This window comes from Hyperoodon ampullatus, assembly GCF_949752795.1.
Source record: "Hyperoodon ampullatus genome assembly, chromosome: 5".
Lineage (NCBI taxonomy): Eukaryota > Metazoa > Chordata > Mammalia > Artiodactyla > Ziphiidae > Hyperoodon > Hyperoodon ampullatus.
Window position 1 is genome coordinate 146,668,495 of NC_136918.1, and position 22,493 is coordinate 146,690,987.

At 52.8% G+C, this 22,493-nt stretch overlaps 1 pseudogene across 1 annotated transcript in view; it reads left to right on the forward strand.

The window, feature by feature from the left end:
• Positions 1-20,674, forward strand: part of LOC307053859 (phosphoethanolamine/phosphocholine phosphatase-like) — a 59,808-nt pseudogene extending 39,134 nt beyond the window's left edge. The window contains exons 2-3 of the transcript in view: positions 19,095-19,886; positions 20,657-20,674. The product of the transcript in view is annotated as a phosphoethanolamine/phosphocholine phosphatase-like (transcript). The remainder of the gene's footprint in view (positions 1-19,094; positions 19,887-20,656) is intronic.
• Positions 20,675-22,493: the final 1,819 nt, after the last annotated feature.

The window sequence follows — 22,493 nt, forward strand, 5'->3', positions numbered from 1 at the left end:
TTGCCCTGACACTGTCCTTAACTAAGGCCTTGACACTATTCCTAACTAAGTCCATAGCCCTAGGCCCAGCCCCAGCCCCAGCCCTAGCCCTAGCCCCAGAGCCTAGCCTCAGCTCCAGCCCCAGCCCGCACCCCAGCCTCTGATCCTACAGAGGCCCTTATGCTCCTCCTAGGCCTTGCCCTGACACTGTCCTTAATAAGGCCTTGACATTACTACTAAGTCAGGCTGTGATACTGTCCCTAACTAAGGCCCTGACAGTGTCCCTAACTAAGGGACTGACTGTCCTCCTAACTCTGGCCCTGCCATTATACATAAAAAAGGCCCTGACGCTCGTCGTAACCAAGGCCCTGACACTGTCCCTCACTAAGGCCCTGACATTATACCTAATGAAGGCTCTGATGCTAACCCTAACTAAGGCCGTGACAGTGATGCTAAGGCCTTGACACTATTCCTAAATATGGCCCTAGCCCTAGCCCTAGCCCTTGCCCCAGCCCCAGCCGCATCCCTAGCCCCAGCCCCAGTCCCAGCCCCATCCCCATCCCCATCCCAAGACCCAGCCCTAGCCCTATCCCCATCACTATCCCCAGCCCTAGCCCCATCACTATTCCCAGCCCCAGCCCCAGCCCCAGCTCCTACCCCTGCCCCTGCCCCTGCCCTTGCCCCGGTTTCTGATCCTACAGAGGCCCTTATGCTCCTCCTAGGCCTTGCCCTGACACTGTCCTCAACTAAGGCTTTGACACTACTACTAACTCAGGCCGTGATAATGTCCCTAACTAAGTCCCTGACAGTGTCCCTGAATCATTGCCTGACTCTCCTCCTAACTCTGGCCCTGCCATTATACATAACAAAGCTCTAACGCTCGTCCTTACAAAGGACATGGCACTGTCCCTCACTAAGGCCCTGACACTACTTCTAACTCAAGCTCTGACATTATACCTAACAAAGGCTGTGATGCTAACCCTTACTAAGGCCCTGACAGTGACCCTAACTAAGGCCTTGACACTATTCCTAACTAAGGCCCTAGCCCTAACCCTAGCCCTCCCCCTCCCCTAGCCGATCCCCATCCCCATCCCTGTCCCCGTCCCCATCCCCATCCCCGTCCCCGTCCCCATCCCCATCCCCATACCCATACCCAGTCCCTGATGCTGATCCTACAGAATCCCTTATGCTCCTCCTAGGTCTTGCCCTGACACTGTCCCTAACAAGGCCGTGATACTGGTCCTAAAGAAGGCCCAGGTCCTCTCGATAACTAAGGCCTTCAAAGTGTCCCTCATTCCATTCCTGACTGTATATCTAGTCCGTAGTTAATGTCCTTCCTCTTACCCTACCTGAAGCCCTAATACTGTCCCTAACTAAGGCCCTCACTAGTCATCACTAAGGCCCTGACACTTTTTGTAAGTAAGGCCTGGAAGCTGTCCCTAATGCAGGCCCTGCTGCCGACAATAACTAAAGGCCTAACACTATCCTGAGCTAATATACTGACCCATCTCGAACCAAGGTCCTGACACTATCCCTAAGTGAGCCCTGATGCTGGCCCTAAATAAAGCCGTGAGGCTGTCCCTAACACAGGCCCTGAAGCTATCCGTAACGGAGGCCTTGACACTCCACCTAACTGAGGCCCTGATCATGTCTTTAACGAAGACCATAATGCTGATCCTACAGAGGCCCTAATGCTGCTCCTGAGTCATGCCCTGACAGTGTCCCCAGCTAAGGACCTGATCCTAGGCGTCACTCGGGCCCTGTCGCTCTCCCTACGACAGGCGGTGACGCTGTCCCTATCTGAAGCCCTGACACTGGTTCTAAACAAGGCCCCGATATTCTCAGTAACTAATGTGTTGACACTATACCTTTGTCATGTCCTGACAGTATACCTAGATCTTAACTTATCCCTGTCTTTAGCTAAAGTCGAGCCTCTTACGGCAACTAAAGCCCTGATGCTATGCTTAACTCAGGCCCTGAATTTAGCCCCAAGGCCGTGATACTGTCCCTAACTAAGGCACTGATATTGTCCCTAAGTAAGGGTGGTGCTCTCTTCCTAACTCTGGCCCTGCAATTATATATAACAAAGGCTCTGACGCTCGTCCTAACCAAGGCCCTGACACTGTCCCTCACTAAGGCCCTGACACTACTTCTAACTCAGGCCCTGACATTCTACCTAACGAAAGGCTCTGATGCTAACCCTGACTAAGGCCCTGACATTGACCCTGACTAAGGCCTTGACACTATTCCTAAGTAAGCCCCTAGTCCTAGACCTAGCCGTAGCCCTAGCCCCAGCCTCCGCCCCAGTCCCAGCTCCTGCCCCAGGTCCTACAGAGGCCTTTATGCTCCTCCTAATCCTTGCCCTGCAACTGTCCTCAACTAAGGCCTTGACACTACGACTAACTCAGGCCGTGATACTGTCCCTAACTAAGTCCCTGACAGTGTCCCTGACTCATTGCCTGACTCTCCTCCTAACTCTAGCCCTGCCATTATACATAACAAAGCTCTAACGCTCGTCCTTACAAAGGACCTGGCACTGTCCCTCACTAAGGCCCTGACACTACTTCTACCTCAAGCTCTGACATTGTACCTAACAAAGGCTGTGATGCTAACCCTTACTAAGGCCCTGAGAGTGACCCTAACTAAGGCCTTGACACTATTCCTAACTATGGCCCTAGCCTTAACCCTAGCCCTCGCCCTCCCCTAGCCGATCCCCATCCCCATCCCCGTCCCCGTCCCCGTCCCCATCCCCATCCCCATCCCCATCCCCAGTCCCTGATGCTGATCCTACAGAATCCCTTATGCTCCTCCTAGGCCTTGCCCTGACACTGTCCCTACCAAAGGCCGTGATACTGGTCCTAAAGAAGGCCCAGGTGCTCTCGATAACTAAGGCCTTCAAAGTGTCCCTTGCTCCGTTCCTGACTTTATCCCTAGTGCGTAGTTAATGTCCTGCCTCTTACCCTACCTGAAGCCCTAATACTGTCCCTAACTAAGGCCCTGACTAGTCATCACTAAGGCCCTGACACTTTTTGTAAGTAAGGCCTGGAAGCTGTCCCTAATGCAGGCCCTGCTGCCGGCAATAACTAAAGGCCTAACACTATCCTGAGCTAATATACTGACCCATCTCGAACCAAGGTCCTGACACTATCCCTAAGTGAGCCCTGATGCTGGCCCTAAATAAAGCCGTGAGGCTGTCCCTAACACAGGCCCTGAAGCTATCCGTAACGGAGGCCTTGACACTCCACCTAACTGAGGCCCTGATCATGTCTTTAACGAAGACCGTAATGCTGATCCTACAGAGGCCCTAATGCTGCTCCTGAGTCATGCCCTGACAGTGTCCCCAGCTAAGGACCTGATCCTAGGCGTCACTCGGGCCCTGTCGCTCTCCCTACGTCAGGCGGTGACGCTGTCCCTGCCTGAAGCCCTGACACTGGTTCTAAACAAGGCCCCGATATTCTCAGTAACTAATGTGTTGACACTATACCTTTGTCATGTCCTGACAGTATACCTAGATCTTAACTTATCCCTGTCTTTAGCTAAAGTCGAGCCTCTTATGGCAACTAAAGCCCTGATGCTATGCTTAACTCAGGCCCTGAATTTAGCCCCAAGGCCGTGATACTGTCCCTAACTAAGGCACTGATATTGTCCCTAAGTAAGGGCGGTGCTCTCTTCCTTACTCTGGCCCTGCCATTATATAAAACAAAGGCTCTGACGCTCGTCCTAACCAAGGCCCTGACACTGTCCCTCACTAAGGCCCTGACACTACTTCTAACTCAGGCCCTGACATTCTACCTAACGAAAGGCTCTGATGCTAACCCTGACTAAGGCCCTGACATTGACCCTGACTAAGGCCTTGACACTATTCCTAAGTAAGCCCCTAGTCCTAGACCTAGCCGTAGCCCTAGCCCCAGCCTCCGCCCCAGTCCCAGCTCCTGCCCCAGGTCCTACAGAGGCCTTTATGCTCCTCCTAATCCTTGCCCTGACACTGTCCTCAACTAAGGCCTTGACACTACGACTAACTCAGGCCGTGATACTGTCCCTAACTAAGTCCCTGACAGTGTCCCTGACTCATTGCCTGACTCTCCTCCTAACTCTGGCCCTGCCATTATGCATAACAAAGCTCTAACGCTCGTCCTTACAAAGGACCTGGCACTGTCCCTCACTAAGGCCCTGACACTACTTCTACCTCAAGCTCTGACATTATACCTAACAAAGGCTGTGATGCTAACCCTTACTAAGGCCCTGAGAGTGACCCTAACTAAGGCCTTGACACTATTCCTAACTATGGCCCTAGCCCTAACCCTAGCTCTCGCCCTCCCCTAGCCGATCCCCATCCCCATCCCCGTCCCCGTCCCCGTCCCCATCCCCATCCCCATCCCCAGTCCCTGATGCTGATCCTACAGAATCCCTTATGCTCCTCCTAGGCCTTGCCCTGACACTGTACCTACCAAAGGCCGTGATACTGGTCCTAAAGAAGGCCCAGGTGCTCTCGATAACTAAGGCCTTCAAAGTGTCCCTCATTCCATTCCTGACTGTATATCTAGTCCGTAGTTAATGTCCTGCCTCTTACCCTACCTGAAGCCCTAATACTGTCCCTAACTAAGGCCCTCACTAGTCATCACTAAGGCCCTGACACTTTTTGTAAGTAAGGCCTGGAAGGTGTCCCTAATGCAGGCCCTGCTGCCGACAATAACTAAAGGCCTAACACTATCCTGAGCTAATATACTGACCCATCTCGAACCAAGGTCCTGACACTAACCCTAAGTGAGCCCTGATGCTGGCCCTAAATAAAGCCGTGAGGCTGTCCCTAACACAGGCCTTGAAGCTATCCGTAACGGAGGCCTTGACACTCCACCTAACTGAGGCCCTGATCATGTCTTTAACGAAGACCGTAATGCTGATCCTACAGAGGCCCTAATACTGCTCCTGAGTCATGCCCTGACAGTGTCCCCAGCTAAGGACCTGATGCTAGGCCTCACTCGGGCCCTGTCGCTCTCCCTACGTCAGGCTCTGACGCTGTCCCTATCTGAAGCCCTGACACTGGTTCTGAACAAGGCCCTGATACTCTCAGTAACTAAGGTGTTGACACTATACCTGGGTCATTTCCTGACAGTATACCTAGAGCATAATTTAACCCTGTCTTTAGGTAAAATCAGGCCTCTTATGGCAAGTAAAGCACTGATGCTGTGCCTTACTCAGGCCCTGAATTTAGCCCCAAGGCTCTGGCACTGTCCCAAACTAAGGCCTTGATGCTCTAACTAAGTCAGCTCCTGATACTGTCCTTAACTAAGGCCCTAATACTATTCCTAACTCAAGTTCTGACAGTTTACCTAACAGAAGCCTCTGACACTAGTCCTAACCAAGGTCCTGACAGTGTGCGCAACAAAGGCTCTGTTGCTCATAACCAATGCCCGGACACTGTCCTTAAGTAGAGCCTGAGGCTACGGCTAACTCAGGCCGCGACACGATACCGAACAGAGGTTCTGATGCTGGTCCTAACTCAGGCCCTCACACTATTCCTAAGAAAGGCTCTGGTGCTACTCCTAACTAAGGCCCTGAGACTACTCCTAACTCACGCCCTGACACTCTCCCTAAATAACGCCCTGACATTACTCCTAGCTCTACCCGTGAATGTGTCCCCAAGTAAGGCCCTTGTTGTACTCCTAATGTAGGCCCTGCCATGGTACCTAACAAAGGCTCTGATGCTAGTCCTAACTAAGGTCCTGACACTGTCCGAACTAAGGCCCTGACACTACACCTACCTCAGGCCCTGACACTGTCCATAACTAAGGCCCTGACACTACTCCTAACTCAGGCCCAGACACGATACCTAACGAAGGCTCTGCTGCTAATCCTAACTAAGGCCCTGACACTGACCCTAGCTCAGTCCCTGACACTGTCCCTAACTCAGGCCCTGACACTGTCCCTAACAAAGGCCCTGCTGCCATCAATATCTAAAGTTTTGACACTATCCTGAGCATATATCCTGTCACATCTCTTACTAAGGTTGTGAAACTGTCCCTACGTGAGCCTTGACGCTGTCCCTAAGTGAGACCCTGAGCTTGTCCCTAAGTGAGTCCCTGAGAATGTCTTTAACCAAGACCCTGATGCTGATCCTACAGAGGCCTTTATGCTCCTCCTAGGCCTTGACCTCGCACTGTCCCTACCGAAGGCCGTGATGCTGGTTGTAAAGAAGGCCCAGGTTGTCTCAGTAACTAAGGCCTTCAAACTGTCCCTCGGTGCTTTCCTGACCTTATCCCTAGCCCGTAACCTGACTCAGTCCATAGTTAATATCCTGCCTCTCATCCTACGTAAAGCCCTAATGCTGTCCCTAACTAAGGCCCTGAATAGTCCTCTTAAGGCCCTGACACTGTCTGTAAGTAAGGCCCGGAAGCTGTCCCTAATGTAGGCCCTGCTGACAGTAATAACTAAAGGCCTGACACTATACTGAGCTAATATACTGACCCATGTCTAACCAAGGTCCTGACACTATTCCTAAGTCAGCCCTGACGCTGTCCCCAAATAAAGCCGTGAGGTTGTCACTAACATAGGCCCTGAAGCTATCCATAACTGAGGCCCTGACGCTCTCCCTAACTCAGGCTCTGATCATGTCTTAAGACCGTAATGCTGATCCTACAGAGGCCCTGATGCTGCTCCTGAGTCATGCCCCGACAGTGTCCCTAGCTAAGGGCCTGACGCTAGGCCTCAGTCATGCTCTGACCGTCTCTCTGTCAGGCTGTGACGCTGTCCCTACCTGAAGCCCTGACACTCGTTCTGAACAAGGCCCTGATCCTCTCAGTAACTAAAGTTTGACACTACCCCTAGGTTATTTCCTGATACTATACCTAGACCTTAACCTAACCGTTTCTTTAGCTAAAGTTGAGCTTCTTATGCCAACTAAAGCCCTGATGCTGTGCCTAACTGAGGTCCTGAATTTAGTCCCAAGGCCGTGACACTGTCACTAACTAAGGCCTAGATGCTCATCCTAAGTCAGGGCCTCATACTGTGCCTACCTAGGGCCCTGATACTATTCCTAACTGAGGCCCTGACACAATCCGTAACAAAGTCCTTGACACTACTGCTAACTCAGGCCCTGACAGTGTCCCTAAATAACGCCCTGATACTACTCCTAACTCAGGCCATGACATTGTTCCTAACTAAGGCTCTGATACTACTCTTAACTCAGGCCCTGACATGATACCTAACAAAGACTCTGATGATAGTCCTAACCAAGGCCCTGACACACACTGTCCCTATCTAAGGCCTTGACATTGCTCCTAACTCAGGCCCTCACACGATTACTAACAAAGGCTCTGTTGCTAGTCCTAACTAAGGACCTGACACTGTCCCCAACTAAGGCCCTGACACTACTCCTAACTCAGGCCTTGATATGATACCTAACAAAGGCTGTGATGCTAGTCCGAACTAAGGCCCAACAGTGTCCCTAACTAAAGCCTTGACACTACTCCTAAGTCAAGGGCTTTAGTTAGGTCCTGTTTCAGCGCCTTAGTTAGGAATAGCGTCAGAACCTTTGTTAGGTATCGTGTCAGGGCCTAAGTTAGGAGTACTGTCAGGGCCTTAGTTAGGTACAGTGTCAGGGGCTGAGTTAGGAGTACGGTGAAGGCCTTGGTGAGGACAGTGTCAGGGCCTTAGTTAGGACTATTCAGGTCTTTAGTTAGGGACAGAGTTAGGGCTTCAGGTAGGCTAATTATCACTTATTTAATAAGTAAGCCTTGTTGGGTATCAGGTCAGGGCCTAAGTTAGGAGTACTGTCAGGGTCTTAGGGACAGTGTGAGGGCCTTGGTTAGGACTAGCATCTGAGCCTTTGTTAGGGACAGTGTCAGGGTCTTAGTTAGGGCTAACGTCAGGACCTTCTGTTAGGTACACTGTCAGGGCCTGAGTTAGGTTTAGTGTTAGGGCCTTTGTTAGGGACAGTATCAGGCCCTGATGTTCGACCAGCATCTAGGCCTTAGTTAGGGACAGTGTCAAGGCCTTGGGACTAAGTCAGGGCCTGAGTTACGCACAGCATCAGGCCTTTAGTTGGCATAAGAGGCTCGACTTTAGATAAAGACAGGGTTACGTTAAGGTATAGGTATAGTGTCAGGAAATGACCTGGGGATAGTGTGAATACCACAGTTACTGAGAGTATCAGGTCCTTGTTTAGAAGCAGTGTCAGGGGTTCAGGTAGGGATCACCTGGGAGCCTGTCTTAGGGAGAGTGACAGGGCCTGAGTGAGGCCTAGCATCAGGCCCTTAGCTAGGAACACTCTCAGGGCATGACTTAGGAGCAGCATTGGGGCCTTTGTAGGATGAGCAGTAGGGTCTTAGTTAAAGACATGATCAGGGCCTGAGTTAGGAGTATGTTCAGGGCCTTAGGTAGGGAGAGTGTCAGGGCCTTAGTTTAGATTAGCATCAGAGCCTTTGTTAGGTATCGTCTCAGGGCCTGAGTTACGAGTAGTGTCAGGGCCTTAGTTAGGGACAGTGTCAGGACCTGAGCTAGGAGTAGTGTGAAGGTTTTAGTTAGGGCCAGTGTCAGGGCCTGATTTAGCAGTAGTCAGGGCCTTAGTTAGGGACAGCATTAGGACTTCATGTAGGATAAGAGGCAGGACATTAGCTATGGACTGAGTCAGGTTACAGGCTAGGCATGACGTCAGGAAATGAGCGAGGGATAGTTTGAAGGCCTTAGTTATTCAGATCATCAGGACCTTATTTAGGACCTGCGTCAGGGCCTTATCTAGGGACAGTGTCCACGCAAGGCTTAGGAGTAGCACCAGTACTTCTGTAAGATCAGCATCAGGGTCTTTGTTAAAGACATTATCAAGACCTCTGTTAGGGACAGCCTCAGGGCCTCTCTTAGGGACAGCATCAAGGCCTCACTTAGGGACAGTTTCAGGAACTTAGTAAGAGATTGGTCAGGATATAAGCTTAGGATAGTGTCAGGACTTTAGATATTGACAGCAGCAGGGCCTTTATTAGGGACAGTGTCAGGGCCTGATTTAGGACTAGCATCAGTGCCTCTGTTAGAAACAGTGTCAGGGCCTGTTTTAGGTGTAGTATCAGGGCCTTATTTAGGGACAGTGTCAGGGCCTGAGTCATTAGTAGTGTCAAGGCCTTCGTTAAGGACAGTGTCAGGGCCTGAGTTATGTGTAGCATCAGGGCCTTAGTTAGGAGTAGGGTCAAGGGCTTAGTTAGGGTCACTGTCAGGGCCTTAGTTAGGGTTAGCATCAGAGCCTTCGTTAGGTACCGTGTCAGGGCCTGAGTTAGGAGTAGTGTCAGCGCCTTTGTTTCGGACAGTGACAGGGCCTTGGTTAGAACTAGCGTCAGAGCCTTTGTTAGTTATAATGTCAGGGCAGAGTTAGGAGTAGTGTCAGGGCCTTATTTAGGGACACTGTCATGGCCTGAGGTAGGTGTAGTGTCAGGGCCTTAGTTAGGGACAGTGTCAGTGCCTTAGTTAGGAACAGCATCAGAGCCTTTTTTAGGTATCGTGTCATGGCCTGAGTTATTAGTAATCTCAGGCCTTACTTAGGGACAGTGTCATTGCCTTGGTTAGGACTAGTATCAGAGCCTTTGTTAGGGACAGTGTCAGGGTCTTAATTAGGACTGGGGTCAGGGCCTTCTGTTAGGTAGTGTCAGGGACTGAGTTAGGAATAGTGTTAGGGCCTTTGTTAGGGACAGTATCAGGCCCTGACGTTGGACCAGCATCTAGGCCTTAGTTAGGGACAGTGTCATGGCCTTGGGGCTAAATTCACGGCCTGATTTAGGCACAGCATCAGGGCTTTAGTCGGCATAAGAGGCTCGACTTTAGCTAAAGATATAGTTCGGTTAATATCTAGGTATAGTGTCAGGAAATGACCTGGGGATAGTGTCAATACCATAGTTACTGAGAGTACCAGGGGCCTTGTTTAGAACCAGTGTCAGGTCTTCAGGTAGGGACAGCGTCAGAGCCTGACGTAAGGAGAGCGACGGCCTGAGTGAGGCCTAGCATCAGGCCCTTAGCTAGGGACATTCTCAGGGCATGACTTAGGAGCAGCATTAGGGCCTTTGTAGGATGAGCATTAGGGTCTTTGTTAAAGACATGATCTGGGCCTGAGTTAGGAGTATGTTCAGGGCCTTAGGTAGGGGGAGTGTCAGGGCCTTAGTTAAGACTAGCATCAGAGCCTTTGTTAGGCATCATGTCAGGGCCTGTGTTATGTGTAGTGTCAGGGTCTTTGTAAGGGACAGTGTCGGACCTGAGTTAGGAGTAGTTTGAAGGCTTTGGTTAGGGCCAGTGTCAGGGCCTGAGTTAGGAGTAGTCAGGGCCTTAGTTAGGGACAGCATTAGGGCTCCAGGTAGGATAAGAGGCAGGACATTATCTACAGATCGAGTCAGGTTATGGGCTAGGGAAAATGTTAGGAAATGAGCGAGGGATAGTTTGAAGGCCTTAGTTATTCAGAGCATCAGGGCCTTATTTAGGACCAGCGTCAGGGCCTTATCTAGGGAAAGTGTCAGGCCAGGCTTAGGAGCAGCACAATTGCCTCTGTAGGATGAGCATCAGGGTCTTTGTTAAAGACATTCTCAGGGCCTATGTTAGGGACAGCCTCGGGGCCTCACTTAGGGACAGCGTCAAGGCTTACATCAGGAGAGTTCTAGGACGTTATTAAGACATTCGTTAGAATATATTCTCAGGATAGTGTCAGGACTTTAGATATTGACAGCAGCAGGGCCTTAGGGTCAGTGTCAGGGCCTTAGGACTAGCATCAGAGCCTTCAAAGGAATCGTGTGAGGGCCTGTGTTAGGAGTAGTGTCAGTGCTTTAGTTAGGGCCAGTGTCAGGGCCTGAGTTAGGTGTAGTGTCAGGGCCTTAGTTAGGGACAGTGTCAGGGCCTTAGTTAGGACTAGCGTCAGAGCCTGAGTTAGGAGTAGTGTCAGGGCCTTAGGACTAGCGCCAGGGCCTTCTGTTACGTAAAGTGTCAGAACCTGAGTTAGGAATAGTGTTAGGGCCTTAGTTAGGAACAGTATCAAGCCCTGACCTAGGAGAAGCATCTAGGCCTTAATTAAGGACAGTGTCACGGACTTGGGACTAAATTCAGGGCCTGAGTTAGGCGCAGCATCAGGGCTTTAGTTATCATCAGAGGGAGGACGTTAGCTAGTGACAGGGTCAGGTTAACATCTAGGGATCGTGTCACGACGTTAGTTACTGAGAGTACCAGGGCCATTTTTAGAACCAATGTCAGGGCTTCAGGTAGGGACATCGTGAGAGCCTGACTTAGGGAGAGTGACAGGGCCTGAGTGAGGCCTAGCGTCATGCCCTTAGCTGGGGACACTGTCAGGTCATGACTTCAGAGCAGCATCAGGGCCTTTGTAGGATCAGTATTAGGGTCTTAGTTAAAGACATGTTCAGGTCCTGAGTTAGGAGTAGGTTCAGGGCCTTAGTTACGGAGAGTGTCAGGGCCTTAGTTAGGAGTAGAATCAGAGCCTTTGTTAGGTGTCGTGTCAGGGCCTGAGTTAGGACTAGTCAGGGCCTTAGTTAGGGACAGCATTAGGGCTTCAGGTAGGATCAGAGGCAGGACATTAGCTATGGATCGAGTCAGGTTAAGGGCTAGGGATTATGTCAGTAAATGAGCAAGGGATAGTTTGAGGGCTTTAGTTACTCAGAGCATCAGGGCCTTATTTAGAAGCAGCGTCAGGGCCTTATCTAGGGACAGTGTCCGGGAAAGGCTTAGTAGCACCACAAGTGCCTCTGTAGGATCAGCATCAGGGTGTTGGTTAAAGATATTATCGGGGTGTCTGTTACGGACAGCCTCGGGACCTCACTTAGGGACAGCATCAAGGTTCACTTAGGGAGAGTTTCAGGACTTCAGTAAGAGATAGGTCAGGATATAAGCTTAGGATTGTGTCAGGATATAGATATTGACAGCAGCAAGTCTTTATATATGGACAGTGTCAAGGCCTGAGATAGGAGTAGCATCGGTGCTTTTGTTAGGGTTAGGGTTAGGGTTATGGATAGAGGTTTTGGGTTAGAGGTTTAGGGTTAGGGTTAGGTGTTAGGGTTAGGGTTAGCGTTAGTGTTAGTTATGGGTAGGGTTAGTTAGGGTTAGGGTTGGGGTAGGGTTCGGTTTAGGGTTAGGGATTAAGGTTTAGGGTTTAGGGTTAGGTTTAGGGTTTTAGGGTTTTAGGCTCTCAGGGTTAGGGTTTAGGGTTAGCTTCAGGGTCAGGGTCAAGACTAGGGTTTTGGGGTTAGGGTTTAAGGGTTACGGTGAGGGTTAGGGTAAGAGTTACGGTAGGCTTAGGGTTAGCATACGGGTTACGGTACAGTAGGGTATGGCTACGGCTTAGGCTTAGGGTATGTGTTAGGGTACAGTTTAAGGTTAGGGCATGGGTTAGGGTTGGGGTATGGGTTAGGGTCAGGGTCGGGTTAGGGTTAGGGTTTAGGGTTTAGGGTTAGGGTTTGCGAACGGGTAAGGTTTATGGTAAATGTGAGTGTTAGGGTAGTGTTAAGGTTAGGGTTAGGGTTAGGGTAAGGTTTAGGGTTAGGGTTATGGGTTAGGGTTAAGGTTAGGGTTAGTGTTAGTGTTAGTGTTGGCTTAGGGTTAGGGTTAGGTTTGGGGGTTAGGGTCAGGGTCAGGTTTAGGGTTAGGGTTAGGTTAGGGTTAGGTTAGGGTATGGGTTAGGGTATGGGTTAGGTTATGGTTTAGTGTTAGCGTACGGGTTACTGTTAGGGTATGGGTTAGGGTATGGTATGCCTTAGTTTTTCGATTCGGGTATGGGTTAGGTCACGGCTACGGAATAGGTTTAGGGTATGGGTTAGGGTACAGGTTAGGGTAAGGTTTAGGGTACGGGCTAGGGTTAGGGTACAGTTTAGGGTGTGGAGCAAGGGTGTCCTGAAGGGAGTGGCTTGGGGTCAGGAGGCAGTGGAGACTGTGTTTCGTGGGAGAGTCTTGCACATCTGTGACATTTCATTCTCGGGGTCACCACAGCAGTGCGGATCCACCATCTGCCCATTTTTCTGTTCCTTCTTCGCTCACTCATTCCCTTGCTCATTCATTCATTGACCCTCTCGATCCGTGACTTGAGCAGTTACTAAGGGTGTACTGTCTGCAGCAAAACACAGGACGCAGAGTGCCCGAGAGATCTGGCCATCGGTAAGACTAAGTCCTGCTCAGCGCGTTTCTCACGGTGAGCCTGGGAGTGAACTTTGCACCAGGGCAGGGTCTCCAGGGGGACGAGAAGACCATGCAACTGGGGTGCTGCCGATTCCCGCCTCCTCTCCCTCAGGCTCCCTGGCCTGCCTGCGCCCCTGTGGCACAGCTCTGTGTTTGGTCACCCTTTGTGTGGTAGAGGCCTGGAGGAGATGGTCAGTGTCCTCATGGGAGGATCCTGCTGCCCACAGAGCATCTGGGACTCTGAATCCAAGTTCAGCAAGGGGAATACTCTGGAGCTTTCTGACCCTCCAGGCCCCAAAAGCCTGGGAGCTTGGCTGGGCTCCTGTACCCACTTCTTATGCAGTCTCCCTGGATCCCCCATCCCACCACAGTGAGGATCCAGAAGGTGCTATGTGAGGCCCTTTCCAGTCTGGGCAGCACCAGGGCCCTGGGGCTCTTCCAGGCCCAGAGCATCTCTGAGTGTGTTCCAGTGTGGTGAAAAAGTGACAGTTTTCACACAGTGTAGAACAAGCCTGGCTGTTATTTATGGTTCGTGTTGTGTGTGATTTTTCATGGTCTTGGAGAGTCCTATCATTTTTTTTATGCATCAGCACATTTTCCCACAGCATGTGCTTGAGTCCACAGGCTCAGGGGGTATTCCTGGGTTCTCTGGTCAGGAAGGCCCAGTCAGACTGGAGGGGAGACTGACCACACCCAAGGCCTGGTACTTGTCAGGCAGAGGGCAGGAGAGAGTCCAGTTGAGGCAGGATTGAGGCTCATTCCAGGAGGGTCATCCTGACTGTGGTCTAAAGAGATGCTGCTGCTTCTGGGAATATTTTTTTCTAGAGGAGAAAAACAGAGATGTTGTATAGAGCATGACTTGGACTAACAGGCAAAGGCAAGTCCGTGCAGGCCTGCGAGAGGGGGATCATGTCTCCCTGATCTTCATGGACTGTAGACCCAGCACCTCCCCAATCAGCCCCAGGTGGAGCAGCATTAAGACATACAAGAAGTGGACTTGGGTCAGACTGCAGCTTTGTGATTGTGCACAGAGACGGCTGACTGTTTCCCAACTCCAGGGTTCTAGAACTGGGGCCTCTGGAGGGCATAGGCATTCAGGAATATGGTGAAGTGCTTATGGAAGAGTAGTTAGCAAAATGTAAGCCTCAGCCCACAGCAAGATACCATGCAAGATAACACAAGACCCCCAGTCCGGAAGTAGCACAGACATGACCTGCAACTGACACTGAGACTTGCTTCTCCCACGAGCGGCTGGGACAGCGGAAGGCTCAGCTGAGGCAGCTGAGCAGGCTGGGTCTGTACCCCACGACTGGGCAGGGCAGAGCGTGCTTGAGCCTTCAACTAGCCTCTGTGACAGATGCAGGGCTGTGACCATCTTTATTTCCCAGGGACCATCTGCTGTCTCCTCATTCTTGGGGAGGCTGTAACAAAAACAAACTTCGTGAAATTTCCTGAGCTTTTGTATGTATGTGTGTGTATTACGTGAGTGTGCACAAACACGTGCGTGTGTGTGCTGTCTGTGCACAGGTCTGTGTATATCCGAGTGCATGTGAGTGTGTTTATGTGCAGGCAGGCACATGTGTGTATGCACGTGTTTTTGCATGCGCAGCACGTGTGATTGTGTGCCTGTGTGTGACTGCAGTCCATATTTTAATGTGTGTGTGTACATGTGTGTGAATGCCGGTATGCTTGGGCATGTACGCGCACATGTGTGTGTACACATGCGTGCTGTGGGGGGATGAGGAAGGCATGGAGTTGTTGCTTTCTGGTGTCGCCTTCCCCCACCCTCCCTTTTGCTGTTGCCTCAGCACTTTGTGGTGAAGTGTAGAGACTCAAAAGGAGGACCACTACCCGCTACCATGAGTGATATGCCTGCTCATCCTCACGGTCATCCATCTGTCCAGTAAACATCCCTGAGCCTGTGCCATGTGCTGGGGCCTGGGCTCCACAGTGAAGCAGGTGCATGCTCTCAGCTCTGCTCAGCCCAGCCGGGCACGGGGCAGAGAAGCTGCAGGCCAGGTGTGTCTGCGGAGGGAGAGGTTACCTCTGGCTGGTGGGTCAGCGGAGGTGGCAGCTGAGCTGAACTGAAGGAGCGGGATGGACGGAGCTCGCTCTAGAGGAGGGTGGGGGCAGGGGGAAGGGGCTGGGTGCCTGGCTCGTGGGGAGGACGCATCGCAGAGGGGCTGCAAGGGTGGCCAGACAGCTAGCTTTGACTTCGTTTTATAGACAGAACAGTTTTGGAACCAGAGTGACAGGATCAGGCCCACATTTTTCCTCTGGTGGCGGCTGAGGGGTTTGATAGTAGAAGAGAGAAGCTGGGCCGAGGAAGAGGGGTGACGGTAGGGGCTGTGCCTCTGCCAGGCTTCCAGCCTCTTTGTGGTGGTCCCTTGGGTCCACAAGGTTAGCACGCACCTTGTGTGAGGCCGGAATGGGGCTTCCTCTTCATTCCCTCTTTGCCAGAAGTAAACGCAACACAGTTTGGAGTTGGTGAGACTGAGGGGGCCATGTTGCAGGAAAGGCAAGTGTCAGCGTTGGCTGGGGTGCCTACCCGGGGTCAAGGGGGAACCCTTAGCCAGACCCGCAGACCCCAGGGAAGGACACGTTGTGCTCAGAGAGGCAGGGATAGTCAGGAGAGCCAGGTGTGCAGAGAAGGCTCGGCCAAGGGGGCCCTGGGGGCTCAGACACTCAGGGAGTGAGGGGAGGGGTGGCCAGACAGCCGTGAATGAGGCCCAGGGGTCGACGGGGTCGTGCTGTGTGCAGGGTGGACACACAGGGCCAGAGGCTGTTCTGTAGGGAACGTCTCCCGGCTGCCGTGGGCTCTGGAAATTGTCTGCGGGTTGCCATGCCTCCTGGGGCTCTCTGGCCCAGGCCCTAGCCGGGAGCTGCCTCTCCAGCCTATTCTGGCTCCACCTCCAGACTGTGCAAGGCTGGGCGGGCGGGATGGGCTCCTCGTGCCTTGGTTGCCATGACCTGTGACGTTTCCTTTCCAGTTGCCAGATTCATTGTAAGGATATATTTACAGTTTCTTGCGTTGTCTTGCACCACCCGTTGACTTAGGGAAGAACTGCCCTGGTAGGTTGGCCTGCAAGGTGTGCTACTTCAGAGCTTCCATCTGACATACTCTTCCCTGCCTGAAATGCAAACACAGCACACACTCCCTGCCTGATTTGGGAATGATGACACCTCACCTCTCACCCCTCCTGACGTCTCCTGCCCACACTCCAACCTCAAGGACACTTCGGTTCCGCATCTAACTCCCGACCCCTCCAGCTGGTTGGGGACAGGCAGCCTCATGAGACAGTACACACAAAGTTTTCTGGCCAGGCTGTGAGGATGGGGACCAGGTCCCACCTGTGCCAATGAAGTAGGCGTCTCACCTGGATTTGTCTCCGGGCTCTTGAAGGTGGACTGAAGGTCAGACAGTCCAGAGGCCAAGGGCCCCAGAGGAGGGGGGTGTGGGCGCAGTTAGACCAGGAGCAGCTGCCCCTCTGGTCAGGAGAGTCCAACAACCCAGGGCTTTCTGGTTCCTGGGGGGAGGAGAGGGCAGAGGCAGTGGGGGCCCAAAGACAGGTCCTGCTTCACCTCTGGATGGAGCCACTCAGCTGAGCCCAGGTTTTGAGGGATTAGAGTTAAAGGATGCAGGCTAGAGGGTCAGGGTTAGAGGGTCAGGTCAGACGGTCTGAGTCAGGGTCAGGGTAAGGGTTGGGAGGTTTACAGGTCAAGGTCGAGTATCTAGGGGCTAGGGGTTAGGAGCCTTAGGGTTTAGGATTAGAGATGAGGAGGTTAGGGTTAGGGAGTGAACAGTAGAGATTTGGGCGTTAGGGTTAGTGGGTTAGTGTTAAGCACAACTGGCCCACGGCCCCCCTAACCCCACACCTCTGAGTCCTGTAGGACGGACAGGACTTGCCCGGGGTCACTCACGAGTGTGGGGTTCACCTGGGCCGCTGGTTATCTACCCCCATCCTGGAACCTGAGAGCAGAAGAACGAAACGTCTGCTCTGGTCACTGACTGTTTCAAATCCACCTCAACCTCAGTCAACGGCTGTTAGGGCCTCAGAAGCCCACAGGGTTTCCTCCTACCATCTGAACTGGAGAGAGTAGTGCTGGCCCCACTTGGCCTGGGCAGCCCGGGTGCAGCACAGGCCTGACTGAGCTCACTCCATGGTCATGTTATGAATTTATACAGAACTTGGTGCAGCGACCTACCAGCCCCCAGGTGCTGCCTCCTGAGGGCTGGTGGGGCCCTCCTGGGACTGCAGGCATCCTTTGTCCCATCTGAGTGGGCATCAATAGACATCAAGTCTCAGGACAGCCCTTGACCTCTGACCATCCAGGCAGTCATCTATGGTCCTCCAGCTCAGGCCAGTCTGGTCCCTGTCAAGCCCCTGTGGCCAGTTACTGAGCTGACCTTGCTGCTGGCAATTCAACAGCTACCTGGGCAGCACAGACAGCCCTTTGGGATGTTTCAGTTACTAACACCCTTGTGGTTGAGAAAAGGGCCTCCCCCCTCACAGGCGCATAGCCTGCCAAGCGAGGTGATAACCGTCTAAACATTTGAGTGTGTCCCTGACACAACAACCATACAGCAGACCATGGCCTTGCAGTCCTTTGGGCTTCCAGCTGTAACAAACTTTTGATATTCATACTCATTAAGAGTCAGAGATACGGGAGCAACTGGGCCACCCAGTGGACAGTTTCACACTGAGGCTGCATGGTCTTGGAGAGCCACGTGCACCCATGTGGTCTCTGAAAGCTGCCAATGATGGATTCCATGATACGGCATAATCCTTGAGCCTCCCACTGCTTCATTGAGCAAGAATTTCCTAACTACCATAGCATTTAGTCTCTGCTCTTTGTAAAGGAGGGAGGAGACTGGATAAATGAGCAGTATTGTTCTTGGGGGATGGGTGAGTCATGTGGCCAGGGGGCAGGTGTGACTCCTGGGCTCCCACCACCAGAGACATCAATGAGGGCTGTGCCTTTTGCAAGAGGAAGAGGTTCTTGCTGTTGTGGACGGACAGCAAGAGCACTGGATGGGTGGCTGCAGCCCCTGACCCTAAATCAGCCCCTTCCTTCCTTGGCCTTCAGATCCCACAGCTGTGCAGTGGGCCGTCAGTGGTGTGGAATCTGCCACTTTCTCCAAGCCAGCATCTGTTCTCATGCCAAAGTCCAGAACCTCAGCTTTCCTTTGGGAACTTCTTACCTGTTTCCAGTCCAAACAGTTCCAGAGGGCTGATGCTACCCACCTTGAAGATGGGCATATGATCCACATTTAGCCAATTCCATGTTCCATCCTATGGGTGCTCTGATGGGTTCAAGGACGATGCTATGATCCAAACCAGGCCAATGACGTTTATTTTATTTTATTTTTTGGCCATACTATGCACGTGGGATTTTAGTTCCCTGACCAAGGATCGAACCTGTGCCCCTTACATTGGGAGCTCAGAGTCTTAACCACTGGACTACCAGGGAAGTCCCATCCCCTCATTTTCAAAACTGCTATGGATTTAAAGCACACAAGATGGTTGTGATATGAGTGGCCTTTTCAGTATGACTTCTTTGACTTAGAATGTTTTCAATGTTTATCCATGTTGTAACATGGATTATCAGTGCTTCACTCATTTTTTAAATTGTGTTTAAAAACACATAACATGGGGATGGGGGGCAAGTGGAGGGAACGGCCCAGATGCACAGCATTCACGGACCCTCTGGACTGGAGGGACTCAGAGCCGGAGCCCAGAAATCCGGGAACAGATAAGACGCAGCGTCCCCTCCAATTCCCGTGAGCACCCCTTGCTCCATCCTGCGCCCAAATACCTCAGCTCGGCCCTCTCCCCACTCGTCACACTCCAGACTCACCCGGGAGATACCTCCGCAGCCGCCGCTCCCCACCCTGCAGGAGAAGCTCAGAGGTCCTGTCCCGCTTTCCTCTGAGGGACTCTTTTTGGTGACCACAAAAGGATTTGGTCGCTCAGGACAAAGCTGGTAGAGGACAGCGGGATTGCTGCGCCCGGCGCACCACGCTTCCTCCTGACCTTCGACTTGGACGAGACTATCGTGGACGAAAACAGCGACGACTCTGTCGTGCGCGTGCCGCGGCGGGCCAGCGGCTGCCTGAGAGCCTGCGTGCCACCTAGCGCGAGGGCTTCTACAACGAGTACATGCAGCGCGTCTTCCAGTACCTGGGCGAGCAGGGCGTGCGGCCGCGGGACTTGCGCCCCATCTACGAGGCCATCCCCCTGTCGCCCGGCACGGGCGAGCTGCTGCAGTTTGTGGCCAAGCAGGGCGCCTGCTTTGAGGTTATTCTCATCTCAGACGCCAACACCTTTGGCGTGGAGAGTGCGCTGCGCGCCGCCGGCCACCACGGCCTGTTCTGCCGCATCTTCAGCAACCCGTCGGGGCCCGACCCTTGGGGGCTGCTGGCACTGCGGCCCTTCCATGCGCACAGCTGTGCTAGCTGCCCCGCCAACATGTGCCAGCACAAGGTGCTCAGCGACTATCTGCGCGAGCAGGCCCACGACGGCGTGCCCTTCGAGCACCTTTTCTACATGAGCGACGGCGCCAACGACTTCTGCCCCATGGGGCTGCTGGCAGGCGGGGACGTGGCCTTCGCGCGCCACCACTACCCCATGCACCGCCTTATGCAAGAGGCGCAGAAGGCCGAGCCCAGCTCCTTCCGCGCCAGGGTGGTGCCCGGGGAAACCTCCAGTGAAGTGCGCCTACACCTGCATCAGGTGCTGAGGACGTGGCCTGCAGGGCCCACCCGGGTGGGGAGGGGGTGGGGCGGTGGGGGTTGGGAAAGAGAAAGCTAGTTTTATTACTCCCTTTCCCTTTCGTTTTGGTATATCCCTCCAGGATTTCCCGGAATCCCAGGTTGGTCCATTTGGGGACTGGAGGAGGGAGTTGGGAGCTGTCCACATCTGTCCAGTTAACCGAGCTCAGCTGCCTCCCCCAGTTCCACTGCAAGCGAATTCTGGAGTCTGGCCGCAGCAGCGTGGCACGCATATCTGAGCAGGCAGCAGTGTTTCCACAAACCTTGTCCCCTCAGTTGGGAGGACGGGGTTCCCTGTCAGGGTAGAGAGGGAACATGTCCTGCCGCGTTGTGGTTAACTGTTGCCTTGGGCTGCGTGGCCTCCCTCCTCCAGTCTTCTGTCCAGGGGACCCAGGCCCCGAAATGTACCCCCCCGACCTCCCCGCACCAGACTCCCCACGGAGAGAGGTGGTGCTCCTTGCTGATGGTCCCAGGCCTAGATCTTGCTTTACCTACTGTGACCCTACACTACGCTCCTTGACCCCCGCCCCCCCACCCTGTTAGCATCCCCACAGGATAAAAAGCTAGAGGGAACAGTCACCTCCTGTTGGTGGAAAGAGGTAGCACACTGTTCCGGGGCTCGGGTCTGGCCAGCCAGGGACCTCACAGAGCCCGAAGATGTCTCCTCGCACCCCAGCCTCGTCTATGCAGCAAGAAACCAGGGACTTAACCAAAGTCGCCCCACTGACTGGGCCTTTTGAGTCCCTCTCCTCCCGTATGGAACAGAAAGCCATGATGCTGTAAAGCAGAGCCAGTGGAAACCCAAGGCCCACCTCCCTCTTGTGGAGTTTCAGAGCTGTGAAGGAGGTGAAGGGGCGGAGGTGAGCGAGGTGTCTCACGCTGCCGTCTGGGGGATGAGGGCGAGGTGAGCTCTGCTCTCAGAGAGCCCCACCTAAGTGAGGGAGCTGGTCCCCACTCTTGGAGGAGTGCCCAGCCTGGGGAACCAAGACTGAATACATAACAAAGCAGGCAACAGGCAAAAGAGCAGGGTGCGGCCCACCTTCACAGAGGGGCACGGGTCTAGTGTGGAGGGCTCAGTGAGCACCGAGGAGATGGGAGATACTGCTGCTTAGGGCAGGCAGAGGAGGCTCAACTAGTGGGAGCCTTACAGGTGGGTTGCCTTTCAGTCCCTCGGCCCGCTAGCCCTGCAGGGCAATCATCAGGACGTCATCAGAATTTTATTCAAAGTTGGCACTTGCAGCTGAGACCCTGTCTTGCATGGCGTAAGGGTCCCCTGTAGGTAAGGTCTCACCAAACTCCTTGGCTTCCAGTTCTTTCCTGTCTCCAGCAGGCCTCTGGGTACCTCCTCTGTCTTTACCAGGACGCCTTCCCACTGCAATGGAGGGAAGGAACAGACACAGCTCACAGCCCAGGAGGCGTGCCGGGCTGGTCCAGTCTTGACTGGAGCAGGCTTTGGTGTGGGACTCGAGGCTCACTCAAGGTGGTGCTTGGGTCAGCATCCCAGAGATCCCAGGCTGTCAGCAGCTGGGCTGCACATAGTTCCCGGGGAAGAATCCAGACCCCTCTGAGCCGGTGCCCTCACAGCAGCCATCGGAGTAGTGGCGGGTGATGCAGATGATGGTGCCCTCAGAGAAGGAGAGTTCATTGTCCTTCTGGCGGGTGTATGGGTACAGTGTCATTACTGCAGGGCGGGAGGAGAGGGGTGCCATGAGATGTGCATCCTGCCCCGCCATAGGGATGCTTGTGCCCACATACTGGACTCTAGGGGGCAATGTGGGGAGTGGGGCAGGAGATGCCTTCTTCAAAGCCCCAGGACTCCTCCCAGGTGAGCTAATATTCAGTATCAGGCCAGCTGCTTCCCTCCTCTGTGGGGGTGCGGTGGGGTGGAATAAAAGGCTCCACAAGGGTGACAAAGCCCATCTCCTCCACTCCAAGAAACTTCAGTGTTTGAGAGCAGGGCCCCAGGATCTACCCATGTTTTGTAATCTGCTTTCAGCCCCCGTTCATCCTGGTCTTTCCACAATGTCTCTGGCAGGTGCTGGAGGTATTGCTCAGTAGGTGCTCTAGCAGGTAACATTGAATAGTGTAGACTTGGCCGAGTGAGCCTTGGGCAAGTCACTTAGTTTAACCTCTCAGGTTCAGCTTCGTCTGTTAAATAGGAGTGTGAAGATCCTAGGAGGTTAAGTAAAAGTGAGAAAATGGATGAGAAGCTTTGACTCTGGGGTCTGGTATAAAGCAGGGGCTAAATTATGTTAAACCCCCCACATAACATTTACCATTTAAATTACTTTGAGCATACAGTTCTATGGCATTAACTACATTCACGTTGTTGTACAAATATTCTCAGCATCCACCTCCGGAAGTTATTCATTTTCCCTATGGAAAATTCTGTATCCGTTTCTCTAAATTTTTGCCAACATTTGTTATTTTTAGCTTTCTTGATTGTAGGCCTTCTAGTGTGTGGAGGGGTCAGTGTTGTGGTGTTAACTTGCATTTCATCGCGACTAATGACGATTAACATCTCTTCATGTGCTTGCTGACCATTTGTATGTCTTATCTGGAGAAGGGTCTTTTCAAGTCCTTTTTCCATTTAAAACATTGG